The 17,510-nt window shown below is 51.0% G+C and overlaps 2 long non-coding RNA genes across 2 annotated transcripts in view; one reads left to right on the top strand and one right to left on the bottom strand.

The window, feature by feature from the left end:
- The window catches only part of LOC309397826, a 270,063-nt gene that overhangs the window by 146,474 nt on the left and 106,079 nt on the right, over positions 1-17,510 (top strand). The window lies entirely within an intron of this gene.
- On the bottom strand, positions 11,917-16,768 carry LOC309397578. Its single transcript, XR_014176288.1, has 3 exons — positions 16,684-16,768; positions 16,250-16,471; positions 11,917-12,159 (listed from the first exon to the last, which is right to left on the bottom strand). It is a non-coding gene; the product is annotated as an uncharacterized lncRNA (long non-coding RNA).

The following is a 17,510-nucleotide window of genomic DNA, read 5'->3' as shown; positions in this document are numbered from 1 at the left end:
CAGCCTCTGCTTTGCTGCTCGCTTTCGGCTGCCATTGAAACGGGGAGGGGGGCTGATATGGTATTTGGGAGGGTAAGCTTCAGCACAGGAGTGAATGAAGAAGGGAGTGGTTTTCTCACCATCTACTGCGCATGCTGCAGATAGTGGAATTGCCGCCAAGGCCAACCATCCGGCATACCAACCTGATGATGGGTTTTGAAGCTGCAGCCCAAATGACACCTGTGGGGTGTGGGGATTGGACTGGGGGTTGGGGTTACTAGGGGGAGGGAGTTGGGTCACATATTGATGTCTATGATTCCGCGCGCTTTTGCCTCAGATCTTGCTTTGCTAGCTGCTTTCTACTCATAACCAGTAAAAGTACTCTTAATTCTGAAAAATGGAGTTGAGTGGTTTCTTTCTTGGTTACTGATGGAGGCTGCAGCTCCGCTCCCCCCTCAGCAGCTCCTCCAAGGTCTCCCCTTCTTCCTTCTTAGCCTGAGGCCTGGGATGGACCAGGAGCTTCTGGGCATCCTGGTTTCCTCCAAACTGAAAGTCACCTTGGTGGTATCGAGAGGAGGGTGAGTCTTTTCCCCAGGAGAAGAGCATGAAAAATCCCCCTTTGGATTCTTGCCCCCTGCCTCTTCCCCCAGCCCCACACTTTCCCCTGGGGAACTCGGCCCACTTGATCTTGGGGCGTGCCTAGCCATGGGTCAGGGGTGGGGGGAGTTTCCCTGCTCAGAGAGCCTTCGCCCACTGCCCGGGCTTCCTTTGCCCTCTTCCTGGCAGGTGCTTGCCTGGCATTTTGCTTCTCTTTCATCCACATGATCTGCCAGGTCAAGTACAGGAAGTCCTCCACTTGCAACAGTTCATTCAGTGACCGTTTGAAGTTACAACGGCACTGAAAAAAAAGACTCATGCCCATTTTTCACACTTACGATGGTTCAGCATCCTCATGGCTCCATTGCCAAAATCCAGACGCTTGTCAACTGCCTGATAGTTATGATGGTTGCAGCCTTCCGGGATCACGGGATCCCCTTTTGCAACCTCCTGAAGAGCAAACTCCATGGGAAAGCCAGAGTCACTTAACAACCCCAGTGCTTCACTTAACAACTGTGGCAAGACAAGTGGTCAAATGGGGCAAACCTCACTTAACACCTGTCTTGGTTACCAAGAGAAATGTTGGGCCCCGTTGTGGTTGTAAGTCGAGGACTTCCTGTATACATATGGGCAGCCTTGGGTTTTAAGCCTTATGACAACTGATCTTTATTAAGGACGTGATATGTGACGTTGGATGAAGAAGTTGTGGGAAACCATCTCAAATGACTCCAGAGGCCTCTTCCATTTGCTAAAGATTAGCCGACCCCAATTCAAATATTCACCTGCAGCCTTGAGCTGCAAAGCTCTTCCAGAATCGGGTGACGGTTATTCTCTTGCTTTAATAGCCCATCGTTCTTGAGGTCTCCGTCAATTCGATACCCAGCTCCCTTTGGTTGCTCTTGAGCAAATGAGGCTGGGTCAGCCTTTCTTAGGACGTCCCAGGGGGACAGACTAGATTGGGAAAATTCCCTGAAAAAGAGAGAGGCAAATTGGTTTACATGCTGCTAACCCACCACCCAAAGCAGGTCAGGAAGGGATCAAGCAAACTGTTCTGCCTTGGGCGTTGTAGGCTTGCTCGGGGCATGCAGTTAACTCCACGCTTAGGAATCTCTTTCAGATCAAGTTTATTATCAGGCATTCTTAATAGCAAAACTTACAGTTGAGTGTTAAGATACTTCTGACTTCCCATAATCTGTCCCATCACGTTGTGTAAAAAGATGATGATTTCACTCCCCTGTTGAGTGGGGATACAAAACACTCCTATTCCGGTTCGCAAAGGCATTCAAACTGACCAGCTATAAACTTTGCATGCAGGCAAAATGCCCCAGTGGCCAATCATAAACAGAGATGTGATGACATGTCATGGAACTACATTTCCCACAAGGCAGTCTCTGCCTACATTTCCCATGAGGTAGTTTCTTAAAGGAGACAGTTCTTCATTCCCACACTAGCTATATACTGCTGGGGCAGCACGCAAACACCGGAGAGACTTCCTTCTTTCTTCCACAGGCTGGAGCTTCCACGCGGAGACCAAGCCAGGCATCCTTGCCACCCATCCCTTCATCCAGCAAACAAAGGTTGCAGGGAGTTTGGCCATCCACTTAATGCTTCAAGCCAGCCTGTTAGAACTCTGTAACCAGAATAATCAAGGTTTAATCAAGGAAGCTGTAGCAATTTCAGTCCATTTACACAATTCCTTTCTGCCTACGTTGGACAGAAATGGGAGACTGGCAAAAAAACAGCAGTGGAGAGTTTCTGTTCTGAGAGCCCATTTGGTTCAGGGGTGAAGGTGCCAGGCTAGAAACCAGGAGACGGTGAGTTCTAGTCCCGCCTTAGGCATGAAAGCCAGCTGGCTGCCTTTGGGCCCACCCCTCTCTCAGCCCAGACCGCCTCACAGGGTTGTTGTGGGGAAAATAGGAAAAGGAAGGAGTATTAGCAGGGATGGGATCCTACTGGTTTAACAACCGGTGTTCAGCCTCCAATCTCCAATTTCTCTCCAATTTAGGCAGAAAGGAACCGTGGGGAAAGACTGAATGTCAGGCGTGGCTCCCTCAATAACCAAGAAAGAAAACTTCTAAATCCATTGTTCGTGGAATTAAAATACTTTTACTGGTTATGAAAAGATGGCGGCGAAAGTAAAGCAAGATCTGAGCCAGAAAGGCGTGAACCCATACATATCAAACCATTTCCCAACCCCTTCCCCCCCAATGATCCCCACCCCAGTGTCAATCTGCAACTCTCTACGGTGTCATGTGGGTTGCATCTCCAGACAGCATCACTACATTGGTATGAAGGATGGTTGGCCTTGACCAGGTCCAAACACCAGCCATCAGCATGCACAGAAGATGGTGAGAATGAGCGTTGGTCCTTACCTGAACGCTAATTTTCGGTGACGTAAGGTGGGAGGGGCTACAGCAGGGTTTGTTACAGCCTGATTGGTCCAAAGACTGAGGGATTTTTCTTTAAGTCTCCTCCTTTCCCTCCTGGCTCCCAGTTCCCGATGTCGAAAGGACAAGCTGATAGCAATATGTAAGGAAAATCCACAAGAACAGCAAAAACAACAACCAACAGAACATCTATATATATATATATATACTGTTGAAGACCCTCCCCGAACCCCGGAGTCTTCATCTAGGGCGGGAATGTAGCCCCTCCCACCTTACGTCACCGAAAATTAGCGTTCAGGTAAGGACCAACGCTCATTTTCCAGTGACTCAGGTGGGAGGGGCTACAGCAGGGACATACCAAAGCTACGTCCCAGGGAGGGTAGAACGCGCCGGGGGAGGGGGGGTCGCTACCTGTTGGAGCACCCTGCAGCCAAAGGCCGCGTCCCCCGAGGCGAAGTGATCTAGTCGGTAGTGACGAACGAAGGGAGAGGGAGAGGCCCAAGTGGCCGCCCTGCAAATGTCCTCCACAGGAGCCCTGGTAGCCCAGGCGGCGGTGGTAGCCGCGCTCCGTGTGGAATGAGCGGTGATGCCCTGGGGTGGAGACAGATGCATCGCCTGGTAGGCTTCCTGGATGGCCTGCTGGACCCACCTACCAATGGTGGATGAGGAAACCCGCGCCCCCAGGGATCTAGGCATGAAAGACAGGAACAGCGCTTCCGAGTGCCTGAAGGAAGAGGTGCACCGGAGATAAATCCGAAGGGCCCGGCGGACGTCCAGTCTATGCCAAATGACTTCCCTCTCATGGGTAGGAGAAGGGCAGAAATTTGGTAAAACAACTTCCTGTGATCTATGGAAAAGGGAATTAACCTTCGGGAGAAAGGCCGGGTCCAGCCTTAAGACCACCCTGTCCCGATGGAACTGACACAAGTCCTCCTTGGATGACAAGGCACCCAATTCGGAGATGCGACGGGCTGAAGTAATTGCGACCAGAAACACTACCTTCAGGGTGAGAAAACGAAGGTGGACCGTCCAGAGCGGCTCAAAGGGAGCCGCCGTCAAGGCCCTGAGAACTAGGGCTAAATCCCAAGTGGGAAACCTATGTACAGGGGGTGGGGAGACACAGGTTGGCAGCACCCTTGAGGAAACGCTTTACTAACGGAGACTGAGACAACGCCCAAGGTCCCTCCCCCGGTAGAATCGAGGACAGGGCTGCTGTCTGCCGTTTCAGAGTGTTATGGGATAGGCCGCGATCCAACCTGTGTTGCAGGAACTCTAAGACCTGTGCAACCGAGGCTGAGGATGGATCAATGAGAAAACCCTCACACCAGGACGCGAAGGCCGACCACGTGGAGTTGTAAATGCATGTGGTGGAGGGACGCCTGGACGCCTCAATGGTGGAAATGATTTTGGCCGAAAGGTTAGCTCCCCTCAGGAGGTGCCGCTCAATAGTCAGGCGGTCAGCTGGAGCCACTGGGGCTCCGGATGCCTCAAGACCCCCTGGTATAAGCCGACCTCCCCCTGGGGGAGCCTCCAATGGGGGGCCACAGATAGTTGGATTAAGTCCGCAAACCAAGGACGTCTCGGCCAAAAGGGGGCTATGAGGATCACCAGGGCCCCTCCAGAACTATTTTCCTCAAGGTGCCCTGAATTAAGGGAATGGGAGGAAAGGTGTAAAGGAGGCCGGGAGGCCACGGGCTTCTGAGGGCATCCGACCCTTGCGCATTGAAGGAGGGGAAGCGGGAGAAGAACCGGGTCAATTGTGTGTTGCTCGGGCTGGCAAACATGTCCACTAGAGGTTCGCCGAATCTGAGACATATTCTGTGGAAATTCTGAGGATCTAGTTGCCACTCGCCGTGGTCCACTGTCATGCGGCTCAGCCAGTCTGCTTGATGGTTTGCCACCCCCGAGATGTGATCTGACAGGATAGAAGCCAGATTCTTCTCCGCCCAATAACCCAACTTCCGAGCCTCCAACCACAAGCTTCTGGAGTGCGTCCCCCCCTGCCGGTTGATGTGGGCTTTCGCTGACACATTGTCTGTGAGGAGGAGGACTTGTTGTTTGGAGATTGAGTCCCGGAAGTGAAGCAGAGCAAGACGGGCCGCCTTCAGTTCCAGCCAGTTGATGCTGTGGCGCAGGTCTGACTTGGTCCACCTCCCCTGCGCCAGGCTGGAGCCCGTCACTGCACCCCAACCGAAGAGACTCGCGTCTGTTGTGACAGTGATGCGGTCCGGCTCCCAGAACTCCGCTCCTCGATTCAGGGACGGAGACAACCACCACCTCAGGGACCATCGGAGATCTGGGGGAATCCGGATGGGGCATGGAGAGTTGCTCAACTTCTTCCTCTGGAACGGGATTAGTGTCCATTGGAGGGTTCTGGAGTGCAACCTCGCCCATGGTACGATGCCGATGCACGAGACCATCTTGCCCAACAATCGTGCTAAGGTGAGGATGGAAGCAGACCGACTTGAGTCGGTCTTTTGGTGAGGCTCTGAAGGCTTTTGAAGCGGTCTGGGGAGAGCCGAACTAGGCCCGCTCTGGAATCTATCACTGTGCCGAGGTGCAGAATCTTTGTAGAAGGAGTGAGATGGCTCTTGGGAAAATTGATGGAGAATCCCAGAGACTGTAGCATCTGGATCGTGGTTTGCAGGTCTTGAACTGCTTGTGTGTGAGATTGGGCCAGAACTAGCACATCGTCGAGGTAACAATGGAGCCTCACCGGCCTCGACCGCAGGTGAGCTGCCATTGCCGCCAGGACCTTGGTGAAGGTGCGAGGGGCGGATGCAAGGCCGAAGGGAAGGGCCCTGTACTGAAAGTGTATGTGTAAATAGGCTTCCGTGAGATCTATGGATGACATGAAGTCGCCCTGCCTGATTCCTAGGAGGATGGACTTTAGGGATGACATCTTGAAGCGTCTGTAGACTATGTATGAGTTGAGACGCTTCAAGTCCAGGATGGCCCTCCATCCCCCGGAACTCTTCGGAATGACAAAGAGGTTGGAGTAGACGCCCTGACCCCACTCCTCCGGAGGGACCGGTTCGACTGCCTGAATGTCCAGAAGGTGTTGGACAGCTAGGAGCATCAGGCGGCGTCTTTCCGGATCTCTGGAGAAGGGGAAGGTTCGGAAGAGTGTCGGGGAAGGGGAGATGAACTCCAGCCGGAGTCCTCTCTGACCGTCACCCTGACCCAGGCATCGGACGTTATCTGGTCCCACCGGTCCACAAAATAAGCTAGGCGGCCTCCGATGGGGAGACTCGGGTTTGAGTCGTTTCCCCCTGCAGAAGGGACGGCCGCCTCCCCCACGAAAGGGCCGCTTGGACTGACCTTGATACCTATTCCTGTCCTGGTAATAGGGTCGCTGGCCCTGCCTGTCGTACCTGTATGGTGTGTACCTCTGCTGTCTGGAATCCTGATCTGGAGGCCTATAGGAAGAAGGTCTACGGAAGGAAGAAGAACGGTTATCGGACTTTTTAGTGTTAGTGGGGAGGACCTTTTTCTTATCCTTGTTTTCCACAAGGATGGGATCCAAGGAGGCCCCAAAAAGATTGGGGCCAGGAAAAGGAGCCGCTACCAGACCCCACTTGGACTTATTGTCCATTTGTCAATTCCGGAGCCACAGGAGTCTCCAGGCTGACACAGAGGTGGACAGGGCTCTGGAAGAGAACTTAATAGAATCGAGGGTGGCATCTGCTGAAAATTGAGTAGCCGAGATAATTTTGGTGAGGTCTTGATGAAGACGCTCATCATGGATAGGGAAACGATCCTGCAACAGGAGTCTCCAGGCTGACACAGAGGTGGACAGGGCTCTGGAAGAGAACTTAATAGAATCGAGGGTGGCATCTGCTGAAAATTGAGTAGCCGAGATAATTTTGGTGAGGTCTTGATGAAGACGCTCATCATGGATAGGGAAACGATCCTGCAACAGGAGTCTCCAGGCTGACACAGAGGTGGACAGGGCTCTGGAAGAGAACTTAATAGAATCGAGGGTGGCATCTGCTGAAAATTGAGTAGCCGAGATAATTTTGGTGAGGTCTTGATGAAGACGCTCATCATGGATAGGGATACGATCCTGCAACTGCCGGAGCCACATGACCGCCGTGCGGTTAAAGTAGGAGGCCGCCGCGGCCGCTTTGATGGCCCAGGCAGAAGCAGAAATTTTTTTACGGAGAATTAACTCAGACCTTTTGTCTTCTGGTTTTAATTTATCTGCCACATCACCCGTGACTACTGAGGAGGCATTGGCCAGAAGAGCCACTGGAGCATCCACTGTGGGGACCTGCAGTGCTTGGGAAAAAAGCCTGCTCCATGTTATAGTAGCGCTTGTCATTGGCGCCCGGATTAGGCAGAGAGGAAGGCCTGTTCCACTGATTCTGGACCACCTCCAAAAAAAGAGGAGGGGCAGGGACCTCCTCCTTATCAGTATTAGCCAAATTTGGGTCCCTGTGTTGAAAAACTGGAGGGGCCCCTGTTCCAATTTGTGTGGTTTTCTTGGCTTTGCGCAACATAGGCTTGAAGGCCGGAGGAGGAAAGAGGCCTGGAAAGACTGGAGCCTCAGGAGAGGCCGACTCCTCATCTTCTGAGAACCCAAGGTCTAAATGAGCAGGCTCCCCCAAGACCGAACCTTCACTGACTACTGAAGGGGAGGGAGGCCTAAGGGAGTCATGGGATCTGGCAGCAGGAGGAGAATAACCCCTACGTGTCTGAGAGAGGGAGGATCTACCTCAAGGGTTGCCCCTTTGAGCTAGGCCCGAGGAAATACCCTTATAAATAGCTGCTGAGATTAGTCTCTGAATATTAGGTGGTAGATGTTCCAAATCCTCAAGGTCCCTTTCAGAAGGCTCAGGAGGGTCCTCACGAGGAGCTAATTGAGCAGGTGGCAGGAAATCCCTGGAACCCCCTTCTCCTGGGTCCTCCACCCCTGTCCTATAACCTCTGGGTGAAATGGAAGGGGAGGAAGAGGCCACCTCTCTTCTGGGTCTGACTGGAGAGACAGAGGGTGAAGAGGGACTGAAACCCCTGGCTGGGGATTCAGAGGCCTGAGATCTGGTTCCAAGGGGTGATCTGGAACGAGCAGGAGATTCAGGTCTTGATTGAGCACGCTTCTCTGCCCTGGCCACTTGTTTTTCCAGGGCCCTCTGCCGTCTGGATTCATCCCTGGCAGCTGCCCGGGAAGGCCTTTGCTCAGCCGTAGGTTTGGAGGCTTCTGTTCTAGGCCGTAGTCTGCCCTGGGCCTCCTCCACCCCCTCTGCCTGGGGAAGGACCTTCGGGTTAGTGGAGGCCATGATAACTCACGTGTCCTTGACTCAGACGCGTTGTATAGGTCTTCTTGTTGATTTGGGCCTGCTGTGGCCTGGTAGGCCCTGGGCTAGGTCTAGCCGCCCACAAGGACACACCAAAATGGCCGCCACGCCTCGTGGGGAAATCAAAATGGCCACCGCACCTCGTGCAGAGTCAAAATGGCCGCCGCACCGAAAAAAGCGTGGGCTCTTCGGTGCCACTCCTTGAATGGCTCTGAGGGATTAGCCTCGCAACAACCCGACTGGTCACAGACCTTCCGCTGCCTCTGCCGTGCTCCTGACGAAGTTGTAGGCAGCTGGAATGATGTTCCTCTTTAAAACGGCTGAAGCGGCAGCGATCAATATACCAGCTGGAAGGCGCCGCCGCTCGCGCGCCTGCCGACAAATCGTTGTGAAAGACACAGGATTGAGGCGGCGGCAATCTGGAGGCTTTGCCGAGCTGCTAGATAAGTAAAAATGGAGCTGCGGCCGCAAAAGCCTCTTCGGAGCCGCTCCTAGTGGAGCTGAAGCTCTCGGGCGCTCCGGTAGCGTGGGGGAAGCCTCCCCCACCCTCCGATAGGACGTAGTCCTCTTGTTGAATTTAAATTTTTAGATTTCCAATATTGATTTAATTTAGAATGCCAATTAATTTAAAGTGCCAATATAAATATCAAAAATACCTCAACTAGGAGCCAAAGCTCTTGCTTGGACCAAAGACTGAGGGAACTGGGAGCCAGGAGGGAAAGGAGGAGACTTAAAGAAAAATCCCTCAGTCTTTGGACCAATCAGGCTGTAACAAACCCTGCTGTAGCCCCTCCCACCTGAGTCACTGGAAAACTCCCTTTACCATATCACCTCCAGTACCATTTATTCCCATCCAAAATACCATCCCCCCCCCCCCCGGTTTCTATGGCAGACGATAGCAAGTAAGCAAAGCAGAGGATGACACTGAAATTGCTACACTTCCTTGATTAAACTTCCTCAGAAACGATGGGGTTTGCCTCAGAACTGGGACTCTGGGCTGAGCCAATGGCTGGGTTGGTGGCGCATGGAACGGGGGCAGGTACGATTCCCTCCTGCCCTGGAAAACCTTCCCTGGGCGGAAGAGCTGAGGAGGGAACGAGGGCTTGAACGCAAGACCAGAGACCGCATTGATCATAGCTTGGACTCTCCTTTTGAAACCTGGCTTTTGTTTTCCTGTGATTTTCAGTGATGATGTTATGGTTGAGGAATTTGCCCGCCAGAAAGTGGGAGAAGGGGAAAGCGAGGAGGAGGAGGAAGGAGGAAAAAGCTAAGGATCCACTGTCTTCAGTAGGGGCTACTCGAGACTTTCAAAGCCGAGATTATTTAGGGCATTTGCATGAGCTCCGTGCATTTTACCTTCATATTTCAGTATCGTGTTTGCAATGGGATAATTTTTCGTGAGCCTATGGTATTTTCTTCACTAAATTGCATTCTGTTGGATAGAGCCCAGTCTTCAAGACTGTCAAGGTCCTTCTGGACCTGGAACCTATCTAGATCAAGAATGCAGTGAGGGAGGTTGGCACAAAACCCAGCAACACGGAATGTAACATGGAAGCACCTCGTCTATGAGCAGCATCTGGGCACAGGCTGAATCTGGGCAACCAGAAAGTCTACAGAGCAACTATGAAACTATTTTGGATGTCTCTGTAAAGGGGCTAAAAAAAACCTCAGAATGTTTCTAAAATACATTTTATTGCAGAAGATAAAAAATATTGGCAAGAATGTTTCCAAAGTATGAAAACAATAGTTTATTACGAAGGCAAAAAGAAATCACAGTGATCTCAGCCACGGGGAAAATGGAAACATCCAAGCTGCCACTAGGTGGCGCTGGTCTACTAGAAGGGAGAATCTTTTGTAGAGCCTCCAGATATGCTCCAAAATCCAGAACATTTTAAACATAAGGAGCTTTTTCCATTCATGGGGTGTGCATAAAACCACTCGAAAAAGTTCAAAAAATGCAGAGTCTGCATGGAAAAATAAATAAATCTTCTCTTCATTACTTTCCATTCCCCTCCACTCCATTCTGTTTTTGTTTTTTCTTTTCTATTCCTCTCCATTCTATATTCTATTCTGTTCTATTCTATTTTCTATTCCATTCCCTTCAGCTAAACAGAGGCAACATTTCTTAAAAATGGCAGTTGGCTCAGATCACTAGATGAGTGTCAGAGAATGAAACCTGATATTAGGAGGTACGCTGATTGCGGACCCAGGCACCCCAAAGAAATCTCAGCTGGATACACCCAGAAGGAAGACCGAAAACTTTGCTGGTCAGAAGGTCACAAAAGGGAATCACGTGACCCCAGGATGCTGCAATGGTCATAGGTGTGAAAAATCATTTTAAGACACTTTTTTTCAGTGCCATCATAACTTTGAACCGTCACAAAATGAACTGTTGGAAGTCGAGGACTTCCTGTAATCCTTTGAAACCAAATTATGATCCTGCAAGTGAAACCCACCCCTGAAAAGATTTGGGATCAGGAGGGTCTGGCTGCCATCTTGGTTTTTTCTGACCCGGGAGCTGCAGGGGGAAACGGCCCTGTGCTTGACCACACGTGGCCCATTCCTGATCCTCCTTTGTCCTCAGTTTCCTTTTCCTGGCCGATGGGTGGAGCCCCCTAGGACGCACGGACTCCTTTTCCAAGCTTAAGATAAACCTGTACAAATACTTCGGGTTGAAATTGAGGAACTGCAGGCGGAAGGACCTTGTGAAGGACCATCTGAAAAAACTTATTTTGTTCCCGGTTGCAGACGAGACAGACAGAGATGAGTGGGCTGCCTGGGGGGGCTGGGACCTCCAACTTTGAGGGGTCCTTGGTGCTTTCTTAATTTGGTTGTTTTCTTGTAGTTGTTTCATTATCTAGGTAGATAAGATCATCAGTGCTAGCAGAGAATTGGGGTTACAAGGAGGAGGAGGAGGAGGAGATGGAGAAGGGGAAGGAAGAGAAGAACTGTGGTTTCCTTGGTGCTCTCTGCGTTTTGCTGTTTGGCTGCAGACATTTCATTACCCAGCTAGATAATTTCATCAGTGCTAGAAGGGCCTGGGGTTTGCAGAGAGGAGGAGGAGGAGGAGAAGGGGAGGAGAAAGAGGAAGATAAAAAAAAGGAAAACGTGCAAATGTTTCAATTCATAAGCATCACTTTGCCTAGGGAATCTCGGAGACACTGCGCCTCGCGGCATTTCAACACCTGCCCAAAATCCTCCAGGTCCTGAGGGAGGTCGGCAGCCTCCCCCAGTTGAAGAGGCGGTCGTTCTTCGAAGGCTCAGGTAAAATCCTGTGAGGACAGAAATTGCTGGAAATTGTCCACCTCCATCTCCCCGAGAACTATTTTATAAGGCTAGAGAAGATCATGAATTGCCCAACAAACGTCTCCAGTAGACCCAAAGGCGCTTTTTCAAAGGGCTTGGACTTTGTTTCTCCCTGAAGACATTTCAGTTCTCATCCAAGAAGCTTCTTCTGCTTTGATTGAACTCAGAACTGAAGTAGCTTCCTGGATGAGAAGCGAAATGTCTTCAAGGAAAACCAAAGTCCAGTTGCCTTTTGAAAAGCACCTTTGGGGCAACGGTGGCCTGGATGACGAAGAACCTCCATCATTTTCCATCCATTGCTTCTTTGTCTTCTGGTGCTTTGGAAAATAGTTTGACCCCCCCGTCTTTGTACTGACGGGATCCACAGTATCTCTCTGAGAGGCAGCTTTGCACAGCCTTCATTCTGTGCTCTGGCCAAGCAGTCCAGGGAGCCAAACCTGAAGACCTGGTTGTTGTCATGGAATCCATCGTGTCTGAGATTCTGTTCATCTACTCCACCATGAACAAGGTAGGCTGGTTTCCACCCTCGGCTTCTCTTAATGCTGAGTTCCCCTCTTCTCAGAAAGGCAGGAGTCGTGTCACAGGTCTTCCCTCTGAATTAAAATGAAAAAAAAATGATTATTTTCCACTGTCGCCTTTCATTATCTCCCCTTGTAATTACAAGAACAATGATCACCTGCAGTCCTTAGCTTGGTTGCTTTCTTACAGACATTTCATGACCCAACCAGCGTGTTGTGGGAGAGGAAGAGAGGGAGGAAGAAGAGGAGGAGGAGGAGGAGGAGGAGGAATAGGGGGTCCCTGGTGTTCTCTGCTTGGCTGCTTTCTTGCAGATGTTTCCTTACCCAGCTAGGGAACATTATCAGTGCTAGAAGAGAATGGGCTTTGCTCTCAGTTTATATATAATTGAGTTGTTTTCCTCTTGCTAGTTCCTTGATCTCTTGTTTATTGCTGCATTGTTTGTCTGGGGTTAATCCCTGCTTATCTGGATTTCAATTGCTGGTGACAAAATATAAGAAACATCTGTAAAAAAAAAAACAACCAAGTTCAGAGAGCACTAAGGGCTCCACAGTTGAACCTGAGCTACAAATATCTCCTTTTATTGAATGATGGCAACCTGACTGCAGTTCTTAGAGGTTGCTGGGAAGAATCTGGGATCAGCAGGCAGCCTTGAGCCCCCGGTTATGCCTCTAATTCAGATTTGCTCCCTCCTGCAATTGCGCTGTAGATTATTAAATGCTAGTTGTTTATTTATCTATGGTCGTGCCGCATTTATTATACTCCAGACAGCGCAGGTGCATTATAGTCTTCCTTCCTTCCCACACAACAACAACAACAACCCCATGACGTGTTTTGGATTGAGAGAGAAGAACTGGCACAAAGTCACCCAGCCGGCTCTCATGTCTAAGGCGGAACTAGAACTCACCAACTCCCGGTGATTGGCCCAAAGTCTTTCAGCTGGCTTTCATCCTAAGGCGGACTAGAACGCACAGTCTGCTGGTGATTGGCTCAAAGACAGTTTGTGCCTAAGGCAGGGCTAGAACTCACCATTTTTGGGTGATAGGCCCAATGTCACTCAGCCAGCTTTCATGACTAAAGCAGGACTAGAATTCTCCATCTGCTGGTGATTGGCCAAGTCAAGCTTTCATGGGATCAGGCATGAGTAGAACCCAGAATATCCAGTCATATTTTGATTGGGAGCCCCCCGGAGTTCAACCAGAGATGGTCGGCTATGTAAAGGTTTAAATAAATAGACCCCCTTCCTAGTGATTTCTTCTCACTGCACCCGATTCCCATTTGGGTTTTCCAGGACGAAGGCCTGAAGAAAGCCTTCATGAGGTCCAGGATGATGATCACCAAAACTGTTGCCCACTGCAAGGGGCAACTTGAAATCTGGGTCACAGGTAGTCCTGGAGAGATCTGTCATAATTTTAAATGATGGCTAAGTGAGCAGTTGACGCAAATGTCGCTGCGTTGAGGGTAGCGTCGGAGGAGAATTCAACCACTGCAACTAGCTTATTTATGTCCTGGTGCAGGCGCATATCCTCAGGCGCAATCCTTGCTTGCAGCGGTCTAAGCCATATGAGGGAGGTTTTATTGAAAAATGAAGCCGTCGTAGCAGCACGCAACACCCAGGTGGCAGTCTTGCACACTGTCAGCTCTGCTTTGTGGTCCTCTGCCTGAAGCCCCTCTGACACATCTGAATGTAGCAGGGAAGGTGAAGCCAGAGCCACCATAGGAGGATTCACAGTGGGGAATTGAAGAATCCCCTCCAAATCCGGGCCTGAACTATAGAGCTTTCTATCGCTGTTGCTAGGAGGTGGAACAGAACGTAGAATCTAGACCAACCGAGGTGCCTGTTTGTGTACCAGTGCCTCCATTGGCGGTGGCTTTAGCCTTGTATAACAGGGGCTTGAACAATGCAGGCTGAAACAATCTGGAAAATGCGGGCTTGTCCTGTACCAGGCACTCATCGTCTGATAGTTCTTGATCCTCCATGTCATCGTCCTCACCCACCACTGAGCCTTCACTACGAAGTGATGGAAGAGGGAGGATCCAACTGAGGGGTAGACGAGGCCCTAGATATGGCCGAGTGTCGAGCAGGCTGCCCCCTACGCTGTAGCTCGGAATCAACTCCCTGTGAGATGGCTGCTGAGTTCATATCCCATATCTTGGGGGTGAGGCTGAATGAGAGGCCTTCCTTGGGCCTCAGCCATGCTGCCATAGGGCAAAAGGTGACGACCGGCACCCAGCGCCTGAGCACAGAAACTGGGGCCAGGCCTACTTCAGGTAGGTCGGGGGAGATTGGAGCCCCAACCCCATGTCCTCTGCCGATAATCCTTGTGGAATGGGAATGTCAGGGGATAAACCTTGGGTCCCTGCCAGATTAATAGGAGACTCTTGCGGCGAAGCTGGTGAAAATCTCTCCGCTGTTAGGGCTGGTGGAGACCTGCTGGTTGTAGCGGTTGTGGGAGGTTTGGATGAATGCTTCCCTTTCTGCTTATGCTTTTGAGGCCCTATCCGCAGCCGCGGATGAGGTGCCTGCCCGAGATCTGCTACAGGTGCTCCTAGTGGTGGCCCTTCCCACCCCAGCGCTGGCCCTGGCAGGGTCTGGCTGTGGCAAGGGAGAAGACCCTGCCCCAGCGCTGCTGTCAGAGACGGAATGCTCCGCCATTATCTCGACCTTAAGTAGCTAGGACCGTGATGGCGAACCTATGGCACGCGTGCCAAAAGTGGCACGCACAGCCATTTGTCAGGGCACGCGAGGCGCTGCCCTGTCAGCTGGCCAGACGCATGCGCGCGCTGGCCAGCTGAGTTCACCTTTTTAAAAGCCATTTTTCGCCCTCCCCAGGCTCCAGAGGCTTTATAGGAGCCTGGGGAGGGCGAAAAGAGCCTCCCCCGCCCCCCCGGAGGCCCTCCGGAGCCTTCAGGGACCGTCCGGAGGCTTCCCTGATGCCTTCGGAGGGCTTAAAATAACCCTCCGAGCAAACTGGAAGTGACTTCCGGGTTGCTCGGAGGGTGGTTTTAAGCGTTCCGAAGGCTTCAGGGAAGCCTCTGGAGTCCCTGAAACCTCCGGAGGGCCTCCGGGGGGGGGGGCGGGGGAGGCTCTTTTCACCCTCCCCGGGCTCCAATAAAGCCTCTGGAGCCTGGGGAGGGCGAAAAAAGCATGTAAAATGGGGGGGGGGGTTCGCGTGTTGTGCGCGCATGCGCACTGGGGGATTCGCGCGTTGCATTATGGGTGTGGCACGCCCACACACGACCCCCCTGCGCTCCCCCCACTTGTGGCACGCGAGCCAAAAAAGGTTCGCCATCGCTGAGCTAGGAGAATGGTCCCTCGACTCAAATTGGCGAATCCTGAGCTCAGTTGTGATCTAAATACTCCAAGGGAGGAGTGGGGTGGATCACTGCTGGCCACTGTAGATGAAACGCTGCCAGAATCAAGCTGCGAAGATGATCATCGCTAGGAAATGCTGGAGCAAAGGCTGCCCACAACCACACTGCAGCTAACCGCAAGCGCAATGGCTGAGGGGTGGCGAACCATCCTCCCTAGGCGCACACTCAACGGCCGCTGTGATATCGTCACAGATTTCGGTGCAAACGCGAAGCCGCTCCCTCCAAAATACCCCTCCGAAAAACAACCTAAAAGCGAACTAATTTAAATGAACACCTACCAAAAAAGGAAAATTTAATCCAACTAAACCAAATATGAGTTAAAATATTGTCTATTATTCTAGAGAAAATATTTATGTCTCTTCAGGCTGGAATGAGTTAAAAAACTGAACTGTACCAGTCAGACGAGGCCTGGTCAAGAATTTCATAACTCAGACTTTAGGTGAATGGACAAAGTTAACCCATGCTTGGATTCTCCAAGCAGCACCCAGGAGGAAAAGGAAATGATGGATGTAATTTGAGAGAGGCAGCAAAATATAAATGAATTTATAAGATCAGAAGCCATTTCTTTATCAACTTTCTTTCCCTTTTCTTTTTCTATTTCCCTTTTTCACTATGTACTCTTTTTCATTATTTTCCTTTATGGAACTTGGATAAAAGTGCCTTTAATCACATAAATGTGTGTGTGTGTATAATACAATGCAATATAACATAATAATACAATACAATGCATTACAAAGCTCATTGGCTTGTTTGTCGCCTTGTTTTCCCCAGATAATTAAATGCAAGAAAAACCTTGCCAAAATGCAGGGTCAGATGCTGGAATTCCTAAGGAGCCAGAACTCTTCCTCTCAAGAGGCAGCTGCCCTCTTAATTGGCAACCCCAAATGCAAACTCTGGAAGGAGGGGAGGAAAAACCAAGGCAGGCAGGGGGCCTAATGCCAGACATGCTGACCGTTTAAGCAAAAAAGGCAGAATTAAGCAATATTCTTAGCCTCTTTGGTTGTTCCTTGTTGCCTGTGGAAGAAACAGTCAAGAAAACAGATAAAGCTTCCCCTGACAGGAATTAAGGAAACATTTCCTAACAGTGAGAACAATTAATCAGTGGAACAGCTTGCCACCAGAGGTTGTGGTGCTCCATTATTGGTGGCTTTTAAGAAGAGATTAGACAGCCACTTGTCTGAAAGGGCCTTGAGTTACATAGATTTTCTGCTATTGGAGTGACTAACCTGTTTCTCTTCCTTCGTAGGACGACATCGAACTGAGGATCACAGCCATCACTATTTTTGGCACGCTCTTGAAAGGGGTGAGGGGGACACACGGGGAAGAGAAAATATCAGTCCTCCAAAGCCTTGTCCCCCTCATCATTCAACTGTCAAATGGGCGGAGCAGAGAGGTGAGTTTGAGGACTGGGTAACCAAAGCTCCTGGTCTTTACAGGCTACCTCCTTAATGAGACCACTCTGTACCTCCATCTTCACTCACAGCAATGTTGTTCTCCTGGGAATGAGTGGGGGGGCGTGTTAGGATGGGGGTCCAGCGGGAGCTCAAGGCTGCATTTCTCATCTTCTTGACAAGCTCCCACTCTACGACGGGGTCCGGAGCAACCCTCCCGCCCTCTGACTCATCTGAGAGGCAGCCGCTTGGGATGGTGGCCTCTTCTTCACCAGGGAGGCCTTGGTTTTGCTGCGGAAAGCCTTATTGGGGTCCAGCTTCTTGACGAAGAAAGCATCGGCCGCTTCCCACAGCTGCTCCTTGTTTTGTACATGTGGAACCATTGCTGGAAGAGGAGGGAAGAGAGAGTCAGGCAGGGGTTTGGCGAGAGGGTGGGATCAGGAGTGGAAGGGGCCCAGGGAAGCCCAGTTACTTTGTCTCCCTCGGTTCTCTTTCAGCTTGGGTGTTTTACTTGTAGACGTTTCATGACCCAACCAGGTAACGTCATCAGTGCCGGAAGGGAGTGGGGTTTGTGGAGAGGAGCGGGGGGAGTTGGGGGGAGGAGGAGGATGACAACAACGACTGTTGGGTCCCTGGTACTCTCTGACCTCTGAGTTGTAGCC

The sequence above is a fragment of the Natrix helvetica genome (genome assembly GCF_964273705.1).
Source record: "Natrix helvetica genome assembly, chromosome: 11".
Lineage (NCBI taxonomy): Eukaryota > Metazoa > Chordata > Lepidosauria > Squamata > Natricidae > Natrix > Natrix helvetica.
Note: the sequence above shows the minus strand (reverse complement) of the source record. Positions and strands in the feature narration are given on the sequence as shown.